Source organism: Arachis ipaensis, chromosome B3 (assembly GCF_059453495.1).
Source record: "Arachis ipaensis isolate K30076 ecotype BB chromosome B3, ASM5945349v1, whole genome shotgun sequence".
NCBI lineage: Eukaryota > Viridiplantae > Streptophyta > Magnoliopsida > Fabales > Fabaceae > Arachis > Arachis ipaensis.
The window spans coordinates 130617343-130636142 of NC_142438.1; the positions used below are offsets into that span (position 1 = coordinate 130617343).

The window sequence follows — 18800 nt, forward strand, 5'->3', positions numbered from 1 at the left end:
TCATATTGACTTGCTGAGTTAATATTTTATTCTGAGCCAATATGGCATTCAAAGTATCAATTTCAAGAACTCCTTTCTTCTGATTTGTCCCATTATTCACAGGATTCCTTTCAGAAGTGTACATGAATTGGTTATTTGCAACCATTTCAATGAGTTCCTGAGCTTCTGCAGGCGTCTTCTTCAGATGAAGAGATCCTCCAGCAGAGCTATCCAATGACATCTTGGATAGTTCAGACAGACCATCATAGAATATACATATGATGCTCTATTCTGAAAGCATGTCAGAAGGACACCTTCTGATCAATTGCTTGTATCTTTCCCAAGCTTCATAGAGGGATTCACCTTCCTTCTATTTGAAGGTTTGGACTTCCACTCTAAGCTTGCTCAATTTTTGAGGTGGAAAGAACTTTGCCAAGAAGGCATTAACTAGCTTTTTCCAAGAGTTCAGGCTTTCTTTGGGTTGTGAATCCAACCATGTCCTAGCTCTGTCTCTTACAGCAAAAGGGAAGAGCATAAGTCTGTAGACCTCAGGATCAACCCCATTGGTCTTGACAGTGTCACAGATTTGCAAGAATTCAGCTAAGAACTGATGAGGATCTTCCAATGGAAGTCCATGAAACTTGCAATTCTGTTGCATTAGAGAAACTAATTGAGGCTTAAGCTCAAAGTTGTTTGCTCCAATGGCAGGGATTGAGATGCTTCTCCCATAGAAGTCGGGAGTAGGAACAGTAAAGTCACCAATCACCTTCCTTGCATTGTTGGCATTGTTGTTTTCGGTTGCCATGGCTTCTTCCTCCTCGAAGAGCTCTGTTAGGCCCTCTAGAGAGAGTTGTGCTTTAGCTTCTCTTAGCTTTCTCTTCAAGGTCCTTTCAGGTTCAGGATCAGCTTTAACAAGGATGCCTTTGTCTTTGCTCTTGCTCATATGAAAGAAAAGAGAACAAGAAAGTATGGAATCCTCTATGTTACAGTATAGAGATTCCTTGAGGTGTCAGAGGAAAAGAAGAATAGAAGGAGAAGGTAGATAGAAGAGAATTCAAACTTATCAAGAAGGATAGAGTTCGAATTGCACCTTGAGGAGGAGTGTTAGTCCCTTAAATAGAAGGATGTGAGAAGAGGGGAAGAATTTTCGAAATTAAAGTAAAAGATTTTGAAATAATTAAAATAAATTTTGAAAATTTGGTAAAGGTTTTTCGAAAATTAAGATTGGGAAAGAAATTAAGTGATTTTTGAAAAAGATTTTGAAATTAGAAATAAAAAAGATATGATTGAAACTTAATTTTGAAAAAGATGTGATTGAAAAGATATGATTGAAAATCAAATTAAAAAGAGAAAGTTTTAAAATTAAAGTTGATTACTTGACTAACAAGAAATTAAAAGATATGATTCTAAAATTTAAAATTTGATCATTTCTTAATAGGCAAGTAACAACTTGAAAATTTTGAAGTAAATCATTAATTGTAGCAGGGATTTTCAAAAATAGTAATAAATAAAAAAAATTGAAAAGAAATTGATTTTGAAGAGATATGATTGAAAAGATATGATTTGAAAAAGATTTGAATTAAAAACAAAATCTTCCCTCTAGTGTCATCCTGGCGTTAAACGCCCAGAATGGCATCCATTCTGGCATTTAACGCCCAAAATCCTACCTTTTTGGGCGTTAAACGCCCAGCCAGGTACCCTGGCTGGCGTTTAAATGCCAGTTTTCCTTCTTCACTGGGGGTTTTGAACGCCCAGCTTTTTCTGTTTAATTCCTCTGCTGAATGTTCTGAATCTGCAATTCTCTGTATTATTGACTTGAAAAGACACAATTTTGAAAATATTTTTGGATTTTTAATGATGAGAAACAATAAAAAATGCAACTAAGATCAAATAAACAATGCATGCAAGACACCAAACTTAAGAATTGGTACTAAGATACATAAAATATTTTTTATTTTTATGATTTTATAAAAAACATTTTTGTGATTTTTCAAAAATTATATGGAAAAGAGAATAAAGAGATTCAAAACTTTTAATAAGAATTCCAAGAATCATGCAATGTTAGTCTAAAGCTTCAATCTAAAAAGATTAGACATGGCTAGCCAAGCTTCAGCAGGACATTACATTCAGCAGCTAAATTGATGAGAATCAATCAGCTTTTGTGATGATAAGAACATCACCTTGAAACTCTAGAATCCATTCTTAAAAATTATGAAAAATAAAAAGAAAAGTACCTAATCTAAGCAACAAGATGAACCGTCAGTTGTCCAAACTCGAACAATCCCCGGCAACGGCGCCAAAAACTTGGTGCACGAAATTGTGATCATCAACAATGGCGCCAAAGACTTGGAGCTCTCAAACGTGAATCACACTTTGTCACAATTCCGCACAACTAACCAGCAAGTGCACTGGGTCGTCCAAGTAATACCTTACGTGAGTAAGGGTCGATCCCACGGAGATTGTCGGCTTGAAGCAAGCTATGGTCATCTTGTAAATCTCAGTCAAGCGGATTCAAATGGTTATGGAGGATTGATAATTAAAAGATGAATAAAGCATAAAATAAGATAAAGATAGAGATACTTATGTAATTCAGTGGTAGGAATTTCAGATAAGCGTATGAAGATGCTTTGTTCCTCTCGAACCTCTGCTTTCCTATTGCCTTCTTCTAATCAGTCATACTCCTTTCCATGGCAAGCTTTATGTTGGGCATCACCATTGTCAATGGCTACTTCCCGTCCTCTCAGTGAAAATGTTCTACGCACACTGTCACCGCACGGCTAATCATCTGTCGGTTCTCGATCATGTTGGAATAGGATCCATTGATCCTTTTGCGTCTGTCACACGCCCAACAATCACGAGTTTGAAGCTCGTCACAGTCATCCCTTCCCAGATCCTACTCAGAATACCACAGACAAGGTTTAGACGTTCCGGATCTCAGGAATGGCCGCCAATAATTCCAGCCTATACCACGAAGGTTCTAATCTTAGATTAGAAACCCAAGAGATACACATTCAAGCTTGTTTGCATGTAGAACGGAAGTGGTTGTCAGTCACGCATTCATAGGTGAGAATGGTGATGAGTGTCACATAATCATCACATTCATCATGTTCTTGGGTGCGAATGGATATCTTGGAGAAGAAATAGACTTGAGTTGAATAGAAAAACAATAGTACTTTGCATTAATTCATGAAGAACAGCAGAGCTCCACACCTTAATCTATGGTGTGTAAAAACTCCACCGTTGAAAATACAAAAGTGATAATGGTGGTCATTGGCTTCGGCCCCAGAGAGGGAACCCGAAGAACCAAGATGAAAATACAATAATAAAAGGTCCTATTTATAGAGAACTAGTAGCCTAGGGTTTACAGAAATAAGTAATTAATGCAAAAATATTCTTCCGGGCCCACTTGGTGTGTGCTTGGGCTGAGCATTGAAGCTTTCATATGTAGAGACTTTTCTTGGAGTTAAATGCCAGCTTTTGTGCCAGTGTGGGCGTTTAACTCCAGCTTTTGTGCCAGTTCTGGCGTTTTGACGCCAGAATTCTTGAGCTGACTTGGAAAGATTGTTTGGGCCATCAAATATTGGGCAAAGTATGAACTATTATATATTGCTGGAAATCCCAGGATGTCTACTTTCCAACGCAATTGAGAGCGCGCCAATTGGGCTTTTGTAGCTCCAGAAAATTCACTTCGAGTGAAGGGAGGTCAGAATCCAACAGCATCTGCAGTCTTTTTTCAGCCTCTGAATCAGATTTTCGCTCAGGTCCCTCAATTTCAACCAGAAAATACCTGAAATCACATAAAAACACACAAACTCATAGTAAAGTCCAGAAAAGTGATTTTTAAATAAAAACTAATAAAAACATAATAAAAACTAACTAAAACATACTAAAAACATACTAAAAACAATGCCAAAAAGCATATAAATTATCCGCTCATCAATGATCATATCACAACACAAAATAGATTTATCCATCATTGATTCAACTATCAGAGCATAGGGAATATGTCAATGTATCAAAGCTTAAAGGATTTTATCAAGTCACAACTAAATCCCAAATTCAACAAATACTTCAATCATGAAGTATGAATACAGCAGAACAAAACAGAGCATAAATCATCAACATCAAAAAGCATCAATACAATGTATGAACCAATCAGACCATAACACATATGTACAGGGGTGATCATGAATCACAAGAGATTTCAGCCCCTGTTTCTTTTAACTTTTCAATTTCAATTTTTCAACTCTCCTCCCCCTTTTGTCATCAAAGGGGACCTGCAAAAAATGATATGCATAATATCCAAAATATAACCAGCACCAAAACAACCAAAAGTGTAACAAAGTGTCACAGGTCTAAAGTATCCAAACAACCTACAAAGTATCAAAATAATCCAAACATAGCCAGAAATCAACAAGAAACATAGTGATCAATCATCAGATAAATTATACTCAGAGCCATTTGCATCATCATCATCGGCAGCCCCAAATTCTTCTTCAAAATTCTGAAGCATCAGTCCCACTCTTTCTTGGCATTTTGTCCAAGCCTTTTCATTTTCGAATGCAAGCTTACGAGTGGCCTTGTATGATTGCACCATCAGATTGGACATGTTGGAGACTTCAGTAAGGACTTTCTTGATCGATTCTGCCATCTTGGACGGCTCGGCTGGGCGACTCTCAAGATCACTGTCAAAAGGCATTGATCATTTCCCTTTGGTTCCTTTCATTGTACCTGAAACTCCTCCTCCCTTAATTGATGAAACTTTGTTCCCAACCTCTTCATTAGTTAGATCAACATTGAAGTGCTCAAAATATAGGTGAGAAATATGCCATAGGGAAGGTTAGCCTTTTTGGTGCTTCTAACACAATCCCACATATGTCTAATCATGAGGTATGCAAATGAAATGGGAGAGGAAGTAATAATAGCAAAAAGTACAAAGGTATCAGAAACGGTTACTCTATTGTGTGAGCCACTCTGTGGAGTCAAGATGTGAGTGATGATTCGGTGAAGAAGAGCTCTCTCAGGTCCAAGAGCTTTGTGAGTGAGAACCGTACCATCCAAAGCAGAAAAATTCTCGCATGTTTGATTCAAGGCAATCTGAAGAGTGACTCCCACTTGTGAGTCCCATTTCTCTGACATGTAGGCTGCTAGTCCTTCATCAACGTACCCAAGGGCAGCGCTTATTGTCTCTCTGCTTAGAGTCAAATAAACCTTCTTCACAAAGGAGTGAATAGCACCGTCGATCAGCCTCATGTTTGCATAAAATTCTTGGACCAGGGCAGGGTATACTGGTTTCTGAATTTTGAACAAAGGAGACCACTTCATATTCTCAAAAAGGGTGGTAAAGTTGATCCCTTTGGCAGCCAGAGAATCCAGATTCACCAAGTATGAAGCACATAGATGACGTTTCTTTAATACTTCTTTTAAGAACTTATAGGAAGCACAAGAATTAAACCTCCCTGGAACAAATGAGAATGGCTTTTGTTGTACTTGTTCTTGAAATTCAGGGATTCCAGATTCAGGGGCTCCCTAGTATCACGTAAAGTGTAGCCTTTTGCCTTGTGAGAGCTGCATCCAGGGGTAGCTTTCTTTGGTGGGGACTGAGGTAAGGACGTATGAGACTCATCTTCTTCCTCAACCACAGGTTCCTTCTTTTTTCTTGATGAAGTCTTCTGAGCAATGACCTTTCTGCGCATGGTTTCAATTGATTGAGAGGTAGGAGATTGATAAACCACTATTTTATGGTTTATCTTGTGCTCATTTGAGTGGTTTTTATCAAGTTCTTACCCACTTATTCATATGATTTGCATGATTTTACAATTCCTTCCTGATTTTGTGCTATGATTGAAAACATGCTTCTTTGGCCTTATATTTGCTAATATTAATCTTCTCTTATTACCATTCGATGGCTTGATATGTGCGTTAAGTGATTTCAGAGATTACAGGGCAGGAATGACTCAGAGGATGGAAAGGAAGCATGCAAAAGTGGAAGGAATACAAGAAATTGAAGGAACTGCAAAGCTGTCAGCCTGACCCTCTCACACTAAATTGATCATAACTTGAGCTACAGAGGTCCAAATGATGCGATTCTAGTTGCGTTGGAAAGCTAACATCCGGAGCTTCGAAATGATATATAATTTGTCATAGCGGCCATACATCTAGGCGACGCGAACACGTGCTTCACGTGGACGCATCGCAGTGGTGAAAATCAGCGTGTTTGAATTCAAAACCAGCGATTTCTGGACTATTTCTGGCCCAGTTCTCGGCCCAGAAAACATAGATTAGAAGCTATAAAGTGAAATAATACATCCAATCATCATACAACAACTCATACAACATTTATATTCATTATTTTAGGATTAGATGTAGTTTTTAGAGAGAGAGGCTCTCTCCTCTCTCTTAGGTTAGGATTTAGGATTTCTTCTTCTCAATTTCCAGGTTCAATGTCCCTTTTATTTATTTTTCCAATTTAATTTATGAATTCTTATGTTAGATTTGATTTCTTTTATTAATGCAATTTGAGGTATTTCATATTTATGATTTTTATTTAGCTTTTTACATTCTTAGCTTGAATTGATTAATTGGAGACACTTGAGTTATCAAACTCCTTGTGATTGATAATTGTTATCTTTGCTGATTGATTTGGATCCCTCTAAAGCTAGTCTTTACATAGGAATTGACTAGGACCAGAGGAATCAAATTGATTCATCTACTTAACTTACCTTCATAGTTAGAGGTTAACAAGGTGGGAGCAAAATCCAATTCTCATCACAATTGATAAGGATAACTAGGATAGGACGTCCAGTTTTTATACCTTGCCAAGAGCTTTTATTATTATTAATTTATTTTTCTTGTCATTTAAATTACTTATTTCTTATTTTCAAAAACCCAAAAATATATCTCTTTACATAACCAATAATAAATCATACCTCCCTGCAATTCCTTGAGAAGACGACCCGAGGTTTGAATACTTCGGTTATAAATTTTATTGGGTTTTGTTACTTGTGACAACCAATTTTTTGTACGAAAGGATTCTCTGTTGGTTTAGAAACTATACTTACAACGCGATTATATATTTGTGAAATATTTTTACTGACAGAAAATCCAGATCGTCAGAGATGAAGAGGATGTAGAATGAATGTGTATATGAGTATGGATTTAAGGGGTGGAAGATTGTTTGGAGAGGAGAATTCGTTCACTTTTCCTTGGAGCAGTTTTCTTTTTCATGATATTAAAGAGATGAAGAAGTGGAGGGGGGAAGGTGAAGAGAGGCCGAAGAATGTGGTGAGAGGAGGGAGGTTAGGGAAGCATTTAATGTTGAGTGGAGAGAGAATTGAGGGAGTTAATACCCACTAATGAGCGCGGTTATTAACCAAGGAAGGGTTTTAAAAAAACTGAAATGTTAGCTCCTAGAATCAAGAGATGAGGGAAGGTAGATTTGATTTGACAATCACTTCTTCCTACAAGTTTTGAAATGATAACTTCCCAAAAGTATTATTAAAAAATGAGGAACTCAAAAATGGATCAAATTAAGGTAAAAAGATTTGGTGGGGCCCAAGATAATTGACATCAGTTCAGTCTCCCCCTGAATCATGGCTCGTTCATCACAGCCTGAAATTTGTCTCCTGCTTTCTTACGAGACAAAACCAAACAGAATAAAAAATTCACAAATTTTCAATAGAGCTTAATTCTATCATTCCCAAACTTTTTCTTAAAGAGCAGAATCTGTCTTCACATAGGGGTTTTGTAAAAATGTCAGCAAGTTGGTCTTCAGATTTTACAAATTGAATATCAACAGTTCCCTTTTGCACATGCTCTCTAATAAAATGATATTTGATTTCAATGTGCTTGGTTCTTGAGTGCAGAACAGGGTTCTTAGAAATGTTTATAGCACTCATATTGTCACAAAATAAGGGTATACTACTAATTTTTAATTTGTAATCTTCCAACTGTGTTTTCAACCAAATTAATTGTGAACAACATGCAGATGCAGAAATATATTCAGCTTCGGCTGTGGATAGAGCCACTGTGGCTTGTTTTTTGCTTGACCACATGTTGAGTGATCTTCCAAAGAAGTAACACATGCCAGATGTGCTCCTTCTATCCACCCTATCTCCCGCATAATCTGCATCACAAAACCCCACTGCACAAAAATCATCAGATTTTGGATACCATAAGCCATAATCACTAGTTCCCTTAATGTATCTAATGATGTGTTTAACGACCGAAAGATGGGATTCTTTTGGGTGAGATTGAAATCTTGAACATACATCCATACTTTGAACAATATCCGGTCTAGAGGAAGTAAGATACATGAGTGAACCTATCATTCCTCTATACTTTGTTTCATCCACATCTTTGCCATTATCATCCTTTTCAAGTTTAGTGTTTGGATGCATTGGAGTTCCTATTGGTTTGGAATTTTCTAGGTCAAATTTCTTGATTAATTCTTTGGCATACTTTCCTTGGTGAATAAAGGTGCCACTAGGAGTTTGTTTAATTTGGAGGCCAAGAAAGAATGTTAGCTCTCCCATTAAACTCATTTCAAACTCACTAGTCATGAGTTTTCCAAACTCTTCACACAAGGATTCATTGGCCGACCCAAACACAATGTCATCCACATAAACTTGAACTAGGAGAATATCATCATTAGATGCTTTAATGAATAAAGTGGTATTGGTAGTACCCATTTGAAATTGATTTTCCAACAAGAAGGCACTAAGCCTTCATACCAAGCTCTTGGAGCTTGTCTAAGGCCATAAAGAGCTTTAGAGAGTTTGAAAACATGGTTTGGAAATTCTTTATCTTCAAAATTGGGGGGTTGTGCCACAAATACCTCTCTATCTATAAAGCCATTAAGGAAAGCACATTTGACATCCATTTGAAACATTATAAAACCCTTATGCGCAGCATAGGCAAGAAGCAACCTAATTGCTTCCATTCTTGCTACCGGAGCAAAAGACTCATCAAAATCTATACCCTCTTCTTGATCGTAACCTTGGGCCACTAATCTAGCCTTGTTACAAACAACTTTTCCATCCTCACCAAGTTTATTTTTGAAAATCCACTTAGTACCCGTTATCTTCTTACCATCCGGATGAGGTACTAATGTCCAAACCTCATTCTTGTCGAATTGAGCTAGCTCTTCTTGCATGGCTTTGACCCAAGAAGGATCTTCAAGAGCTTGCTTTACATTATTAGGCTCTATTTGTGACAAGAGAGCAAGATTGCTTGGTTTGGTTTGCCTTTTGGATGAGGATCTTGTTGTTACACCTTGTGAGGGATCACCAATGATAAAGTCGTGAGGATAACCCCTTATGGACTTCCATTCTCTTGGTTTCTGAAGTGGTGTTGAGCTTTGATGAGTTTCAGTGGGTTGTTCTGTTCCAGATTCTCTTGCTGGCTCAGGAGACAAAACAGAAATGTCTCCTCCATCCTGACGAGACAAAACTGGACGGATAGATTCTTCATTTTGAACAGACTTGGGATTTTCTTTACTGGTTTCCTTATTGATAGCATCTTCACAATCTGAATAATTTTCTATCACAGTACTGGAAATTGAATTAGAATTACAAAAAGTTACATGTATGGATTCCTCTATAGTTCTATGTTCTTTGAGGTAAATTCTATAAGCCTTGCTAGTGGTGGAGTATCCAACAAACATTCCCTCATATGATTTTGGATCAAATTTACCAAGGTTTTATTTATTGTTAAGTACAAAGCATTTGCATCTAAAAACATGGAAATACTTAAGATTAGGAGGGGTTCCTTTCCATAGCTCATAAGGAGTTTTCTTCAACCCTTTTCTAATAATGGTCCTATTCAGAATATAACAAGCTGTATTCACAGCTTCAGCCCATAGAAATTTTGGAATCTCATTTTCACATAACATAGCCCTAGTCATCTCTTGAAGGATTCTATTCCTTCTTTCAACAACCCCATTTTGTTGGGGGTTCTAGGACATGAAAAGTTATGAGCAATTCCAAAATTATCACAGAATTTTTCAAAGTCTTGGTTTTCAAATTCCTTTCTGTGATCACTTCTCAAATGGGAAACTTTTAAATCTTTTTCATTTTGAATTCTTTTGCAAAGGGTTGAGAAAGTATGAAAGGCATCATTTTTGTGAGTAAGAAAAAGTACCCAACCGAATCTAGAGTAATCATCCACCACCACTAGACCATAGTGTTTACCTCCTAAACTTTGAGTTCTTGTTGGACCAAAAAGGTCAATGTGTAACATCTCTAATGGTCTCTTAGTAGAAATTTCATCTTTTGGTTTAAAAGAGGTTTTTACTTGTTTGCCTAATTGACAAGCATCACAAGTAATATCCTTATCAAATTTAATATTTGGAATTCCTTTTACTAAATTTTTCTTAACAAGTTTAGAAATTTGGTACATACTTGCATGACCTAATTTGTCATGCCATAGCCATTTTTCATATTCAAGAGAAGTAAAGCATGTTACATTTTGATCTTTTAAATCTTCAAGAGTCAATCCATACACATTATTACATCTCTTAGCTTCAAATAAAATATCCCCAGATTTTTCACAAATAACTAAGCACACCAATTTTCTAAAAACAACTTCATATCCAAGGTCACATAATTGGCTTACACTTAGTAAATTGTGTTTCAAACCATCAACAAGAAGAACATCATTTATACAAGATGAGAAACTTTTACTAACTTTTCCAATGGCCACTATTTTTCCTTTACCATCATCACCAAAAGTGACAAACCCTCCATCATACTCATCAAGCTTTATGAAGAAGGTTGTCTTTCCAGGCATATGCCTAGAACATCCGCTGTCCATGTACCACATATTGTCCTTCCTCTTGGATGCTAGGCATACCTAAAAAATAAGCTCAAGTGACCTTAGGTATCCAAATCTTCTTGGATCCTTTCACGTTAAACCATCTCCTCTGTCCCAATCCATTATAGTCAAAAACAACTTTGCAAACTTTGTCACCAATCATTCTCTCACCAAAAAAGCATTGAATGGGAAAATGGCCATTTCGGTTACATAGTCTGCAAAATCTTAGAGTTGCTGTTTTGTTAAAGCTTGCTGGGTTTTGAAACCTTGTATCATTAGAAGATGAAGCAATATTTTCAAAAGAAGGTTTCTCAACAGATTTGAGGAAACCCAAGCCAGCTTTATCATAAAGAGGTTTTTGACTAGCCAAGATTTGATTTAGATTTTCAGAACTTTGAGTGAACTTGGCTAAGTCTTCTTTAAGCTTATTAACCTCTTTAAGCAACTCTTCATTTCTTTTAAAATAGTCCACATATGCAACAACACAATGATCACTTTCACAACTTTTAAGTTGGGCTTTCAGCTGCTTGTTTTCTTCAACAAGTTCAACAGCAGTTTCAGCCTCCCTTAATTTATCTTTGAAAAAACCATTTTCTGCTTTAAGAATGGTGATTTGTTGTTCAAGATCTTGGTTATCAAGCAAGAAACATCTAATTTTTTCAGAAAGGTGGTCTATCATAAGATGAAGAGCTTCAGTATCAAGGTTATGAATGACTACTTATTCAACGTGGTCTGCCATAGGACATGGTTGAGACTTAGTTTCTGATTCTTCATCATCTTCTGAATCGTTTTCCAAGTCCTCTCAAGAAGCCATCAGACCTTTCTTCTTTCCCTTCTTTGGCTTCTCTTTTTTCTTCAACTTAGGGCAATCTGATTTGACATGCCCAATTTCTTTGCAGTTGTAACATATCACCTTGCTGAGATCTTTTCTTTGTTTCCTAGAGCTGCTTCTCTTGCTTCTCTCCTTGAACTTCACAATTTTCCTGAATTTTTTGGCAAACAACACAAATTCATTTTCAGAGGAATTATCACTGGATTAATCATCTAGAGGGTTAGTAACAGATGTAAAAGCAATTCCTTTCTTTTTTGAATCTTTTTTCAAATAAGTGTTTTCGAAAGCAAGTAAGTTTCCTCTCAAGTCATCATATGTCATAAAATCAAGACCACTACTCTCAGATATTATCAATGCTTTTGTTTTTCACTCTTTAATAAGACATCTTAGAACTCTCCTCACAAGCACAGAATCAGGATACGTTATTCCCATAGCATCCAAGTCAACAATGATAATGTTAAATTTTTCGAACATTTCATCTATTGATTCTCCTTCCTTCATTGAGAACATTTCATATTCTCTGTTCAGCATGTCTATCCTGGTCTTCTTCACTATGGTGGTTCCTTCATGAGTGATTTGAAGTTTGTCCCAGATTTTCTTTGCCGTTGTGGATCGTGATACCCGTCGATATTCCTCGAAGCTGATAACATAGTTGAGCAAGTTGACAGCCTTGGCATTGAGCTCCACCTTCTTTCTGTCTTCTTTGGTCCAGCTTGCTTCGGGTTTAAGAGAAACTACTCCTTCAGCACTTGTGGTGGTTGGAAATTGAGGACCCTCCAGGATAATCTTCCAGAGTCTATAGTCTACTGCTTGCACAAAGATCTTCATTCTCTCCTTCCAATAGGTATAGTTTTCCCTTTGAAAAGAGGAGGTCTGTTGCTTGACTGTCCTTCTGTCAGGTTGTAAGACACCAGGTTTGAGCCACTGTTTTCTTCCATCTGGATCTTTTCTCCAAGCTGCAAAGCTTGATCTCTTTGAGACCAAGCTCTGATACCAATTGATGGTTTACAGTGGCTAAGAGAAGGGGGGTTGAATGTTAGCCCATTTTTTGCTTATTAAAACTTGCTGGTCCTTGAAACAACTTCTGGAGACTTTTTTATTTTTGTCTCATACCCAGCCACGAGACTTTTTCTTTCTATCTCGTAACCCGGCACAAGATATTTTTCGGTTTTATCTCCTATGCAGCAGAAACAGAAATAGAGTTGAAGAAAGAGAAAGAATCACACCACGATATATCCTGGTTCAGCTGCCAAGTGCAATGCAGCCTACATCTAGTCTCGATCACAACAATGATGGAATTTCACTATAATCTTCATGATTACATACACCAATTCTCCCTAGAAACTACCCTTCCTATCCGGGACAAGTCCAGAATCTAAACCCCAATCCTGAACTTGACTTGGTCACGGCCAAGCTTTCAACTGCTAAGTGCTAACCCAACTTGCAAGGGGATTCCCACAGAATCATGAAACACAACACAGATGTACAAAGGACCTCTAAGGACATCTATGTCTTTTTCTTTTACTTTTGCACTTTCAACCTTTTTTCACTCTATGGATTTTTCATACAAACCTCACTGTTTGTCTTTTTCTATGATACTCAAGACAGACCAAATTAAATAGAAGATTATAAAATAAAGAACATTGAAGGAGAAGAACTTCTGTTAGCTTGGGTAGCTATGAGAACTTTGTGCCTTGCACTCTCACTCCTTACTTCAAGCCCTGGCTGTTCTCCCTTATTTATAGAAGGGGAAGCCTCCAAGGTTGAAGTTCTTGAACCGAGTCAACTTTTTCTTCTTCATGCAAACCAGTTCGGCCAGAGAGAGAGAGAGAGGAGAGGAAACTAAATGTAAAATCCAACATGCAATTACCTCTGTGTCTTTCCTTTACACCAAGCTTCACCAATCCGAGCCATGCATCTTGTCTTGCACTCTAAGAAGGATCCCTAGCCCTTAATGAGTTCTTGATGATGACAGCTTCTTCTGCTCTAACTTCTGCATCTTCCCCACGTAGCTACAGTAGCTACCTCCTGTGGTGGTTGATCAAAAGTTGAGACAAGCCATCCCTTAAGGATCTTCTTCCTCTGACCGATATCATCTTCTTCCATTTTTGGTATGGAGAGCATGAGATCTCTTCACCAAATCTTACCATTTGTGATGAAAATCTCAGCCACAACATACTTTTTGTTTTCTTTTTTTTTTCTTGCCATCATTACAATGGTCTTTAGCTTGCTTCTAGCTTCTTCTTCATTACTCTGATAGCTTGCAAAAGCTTCTATGCTTTCTCTGTGAAGTGACCAAATGAAAAAGAGGGATGAGAGAGAAGAGAGAGTAAAAAGAAAGAATTCAATAGATTTGATAAATTAAAATGAATTAATTTACTTCCCTTTGCTTTAGGTAGCGTGTATCATTAAGGCAGCAATCAAATCAATTGCCATTTCTCTCTCATAGTTCCAATGCACTTAATATTAATTGAATTAAATTTGGAATCCATCAAATTGAGAGTGGGATCCATTGGAAGCATGAAACTTGCTTTCTTTCCATATTGGTTTCGGACCAAGCAAGTTGGTTTCCAACCAAAATTGAATTGGGCTAATAATAATGATTAAACAATCTAGCCCAATAACAAGATATTTCTTCAGCCGTAACATTTAAACATTTTTTAATAAGGCTGAAAACTTGAATTCATATTTGGCTTGCAATGATTTTCTTTTCTTTTTGGCCCAGCATCAAATTCTACATAACAAAATTATTAATTAGTAAATATAATCATGAAGATCAAATTAATAATTTTATAATTAATTGTATTAATAATATTTGATGATCACAAATTTAAATTGGAGTTTTCCAAACTCATCATCTATAAAGGACCGAGCCAAGTATAAGGAGAGCATTGCAACATGGGATGATTTGGTCAATAAGTTCTTAACTAAATTTTTCCTACCACAGAAGTTGGCAAAGTTGAGACATAATATCCAAACTTTCACTCAGAAAGATAAAAAATCTCTTTATGAAGCTTGAAAAAAGTACAAAGAGATGTTGAGAAAGTGTCTCCAAAATATGTTTGGTAATTAGGTACAACTCCAAATTTTTTACGATGGACTCGCTCATGCCTCTAGAACCTTATTAGATTCCTCAGCTGGAGGATCCATGCATATGAAGACTACTGAAAAGGCCTTGGAATTAATTAAGATTGTGGCTAACAATCAGTATTTGTATTCCTCTAAAAGAGCCATGAAGAGAAGTGTAATAAAAGTTGATACGATTCGATGCACTTGCTGAGTTGTGATTTTACAAAACTCCGCATCAATAATCACCGGGAATTTTATGTATGAAATTGCTAATATTAAAAGAATTTTGGATACAAATTTTAGTATTAAGGATTTAGGTACCCTTAAGTATTTCATAAGAATTGAGGTTGCTTATTCTACTAAAGGTATTTTTTTATCACAACATAAATATATTTGGATTTGCTGGACGATTCTAGTCTTTTGGGGGACAAAACTGGCCTCAGTATCAATGGATAGTGCTACTCGTTTATATTAGGATGATAGTCCATTGCTCGTGACCCTTTTGTTTATTGACGTCTTGTTGGGCGTCTTCTCTACCTCACTACTATTCGATCAGATATTACCTATGCTACTCAGCAACTAAGCCAATTTATGGCTTCACCAACTCAAAACCATACTTAAAAGAAAGTCTAGGAAAAGATTTTTTATTCTCAAGGAATTCTATAATTCAATTGAAAGGATTTAGTAACTCTAATTGGGCTAGATGTCCAGATAGTTGCCACTCTCTCAGCGGCTATTGTTTCTTTTTAGGAGACTTTTTGGTTAGTTGAAAAGACAAAAGCAAACTACCGTGACTCATTCATCTATCCAAGCTAAATATTGCGCTTTGGCAAGTACCACTTGTGAACTTCAATGGATCTTTAACTTGTTAGGTGCTCTTCACATCACTTGTGGCCAACCACTTATTTTTTTATTGTGACAACCAAAGCGCTCTTCACATCGCGGCCAATCCGATTTTTCACGAGTGCACTAAATATTTGGAGGTTGATTGTCATGTTGTGCGCTAAAAGGCACAAGTTGGTGTCCTGAAACTTCTTTCTATCACTTCTTCTAAACAATTGGCTAATATTTTGACTAAGTCGCTATCTCCACACCCATTTTATCTCAATTTATCCAAATTGAAAATTTTAGGCATCTTTTATCCTCCAACTTGTGGGAGCATATCAGAGCACAAGCATAAATCAACCCAAAATAAATCAAAAATAAATTATTAGTCCACTCAAAAGAACAAAGCCCAATCATCTAAATGACAATTCATACATTTTATTGCTTTTCTATTAGTTGCATTCATATCATCTTCTAGAATAAGTTAGTTTGATAAGTCACTAATTTTATTATCATATGAATAATTTTTTGTAGAATTAGAAGATTTCATGATGATTCACTGAGTTGTACATATGATAATGTCAGAGCACATGTATATATATTGTACAAACTTATTCAAATGATAAGCAAAAAATATACAATCAATTTTGCTTCAGCTTCTTCTTTCCTATTTTTATTCTTCATCCTCTGTTTTATTAGAGGCGGTGGCAATGGTGGTTGTGGTAGCGACAACAATGACAATGACCATGTAATAGCTAAGGATAGAAAAAGATTAGAATTATCATAATTGAACTGATGATTGAATTGGTCAAATTATTGGTTCACTAATTTATTAATTTAACAAATGAGTCATTGGTTGAATTGGTTGACTCAAGTTTATATAAATAAAAAATAATAAAAAATTTAAAATTAAAATTTAAAATAAATATATTAAATTTTTATTTATTTTATATTAGTAAAGATATGTATTCTAAATTTTAATTTTAAATTTTTTATTATTCTATATTTTTTATTTATATAAAACTGAATTAACCGATTCAATCAATGATTTACTAGTTGAATTAATGAACTAATAAATTAATAGTTTGACTGATTCAATTACCAATTTGATTCTAATAGCTATATTGGTAGTGGAGTAAAATGCTGAAGATTGAAACGGTGGTGGTAGACTGGGAGTTAAAGACTTGGGTTGGAGATCGAAATAGGATAAATTCTGTTTGAGTTAATTTAAAAAGTTCTAATATTTTTTTATAGTTTTAGTAGTTTTATACTCATCTTTTTCTTTATTTAATATATAGTTAGTTTTATTTTGTCTAGTAATATTATTATTAATATTTTAAATATTTATAAGTAAAAATGATTTTTTTTTAATTACCATTACCCATTGGATAATTAGCCCTGAATAAATTTCATGTGTAATTATTTCACTTTACTTTGATTTTCTCTCTGATTTTTTATAGTAGTGATTTTTTTTTCTATTTTTGTGCTCCTCATCAGGATTTCATGCTAAAAAATGGATGTGTGTATGCAAAATTAAATTAAGGACCAAAAGGTTCGTTAAGGGCTTGTGGGTTGGGCCAACTGGGCTTATGCATCCTTCAATGAGATATACATGTGATAATGATTCTTTCTTTCCACCGTTTCACGACTAAAAAAGAAATTAACTTGGATTATTTTAAAAGTTAGCTCATTAATTTAATTAAATAGGTATTAAAAATTTAAATTCAATTTTATATATACAATAATTTATTAAACAATGATAAATCTTCAAATAGAATTTTAATAAATAATAAACTAATTTTTGACCGACTAAATTAAAAAAAATTCTGTGCAAAATAAACCATCAATATTAAGTATTTGTTGCAAAATAATTAAAAAAGATATAATATAAAATAAGAAAGTGTAAATAGAAATATAATTAGCTCAATAAAGATGATTCATATATGTGTTTACTTAATATTATATGAAGTAATGTGTATATATATATATATATATATATAAGTGAGAGAGATATATATTATAGTAGAGAGATATTGCTCAGTAAAAAAAAGAGAGAATTATTATTGCTTGCTTGTTGTACATCAATTCTTTCAGACTTCTCTATTTATAGAGAAAAAGTATTGACTATTCCAAACGTCATTTAATTTCAGTTTGGCTTGGGAGCTTCATTTCTACATAGGGAAAATTAGCCGCCTATATAATAAATGGGCATTGACGAACGGATTTTTGCTAGTAATGAATTTTACAATAAATTCTCGTTGCAAGTATAGTTTCTAAACCAACAAATAATCCTTTCATGCAAAAAAATTGTTTATCACAAGTAACAAACCCAATAAAAATAAACCAAAATATTTAAATCTCGGGTCATCTTTCAAGAAATTGCAGGGAAGTATGTTACTATTGGTTATGAGATAGTATATTTTTGGGTTTTTGAAAGGTTGAACAAAGAATGTAAATGATAAGAAAATAAACTAATAATTATGAAAAGTCCTAGCAAGGATTGATAATTAGAAGTCCTATCCTCATTATAATCCTCAATTGTGACATCAATTGTCCATTGCTCCCACTTAGTTAACCTCTAATTATGAAGGAAAGTCAAGTGGATGAATAAATTTGATTCCTCAAGTCCTAGTCAACTCCTAAGGAAAGACTAGCTTTAGAGGGATTCAAATCAACTAGCAACTTTCAATTATCAATCAACAAAGGAGTTTGATAACTCAAGAGTTTCCAATTACTCAACCAAAGCCAAGAGGAGAAAAATCTATTCTAAAGTCCAACCAAGCATTTTATCAAACACTTGGGAGGCATAATATAAAAACATAGAAAAGCAATAAGAGATAATAAAATCCAAATAACCAATTGCAAGCATCAAGAACATAAACTGAAGAAAGCAATCATAAATATGAAATACCTCAAATTGCATTAAATAGAAAATCAAATCTAACATGAGAATTCATAAACTAAAGTGGATAAATAAAGTAATCAACAAGAGACATAGACAAACTAGAAAGCTAGAACAAATAAAAGTAGAAGAGAAACTAAGTTAAACTAAGATAGAAATCTCAAATTGAAAAGAACTAAAAAGAACCCTAAAACCTAGAGAGAGGAGAGAGCCTCTCTCCCTAGTAAACTACATCTAAAACCTAAAATTATGTGTATGAATGTTGTGTGAATGAATGCATGAATGATTCCCCCACTCTGCAGCCTCTAATCTGTGTTTCCGGGCTTGAAATTGGGCCAAAAGGAGCCCAGAAATCACCCCCATCATCTTCTGCAATTTCTG

General features: G+C 35.2%; 1 non-coding gene across 1 annotated transcript; it reads left to right on the plus strand.

The window, feature by feature from the left end:
- The first annotated feature begins 274 nt into the window (after positions 1-274).
- LOC148572457 (small nucleolar RNA R71) lies at positions 275-382 on the plus strand. The gene has a single exon (XR_015908852.1). It is a non-coding gene; the product is annotated as a small nucleolar RNA R71 (small nucleolar RNA).
- The last annotated feature ends 18418 nt before the right edge of the window (positions 383-18800 follow it).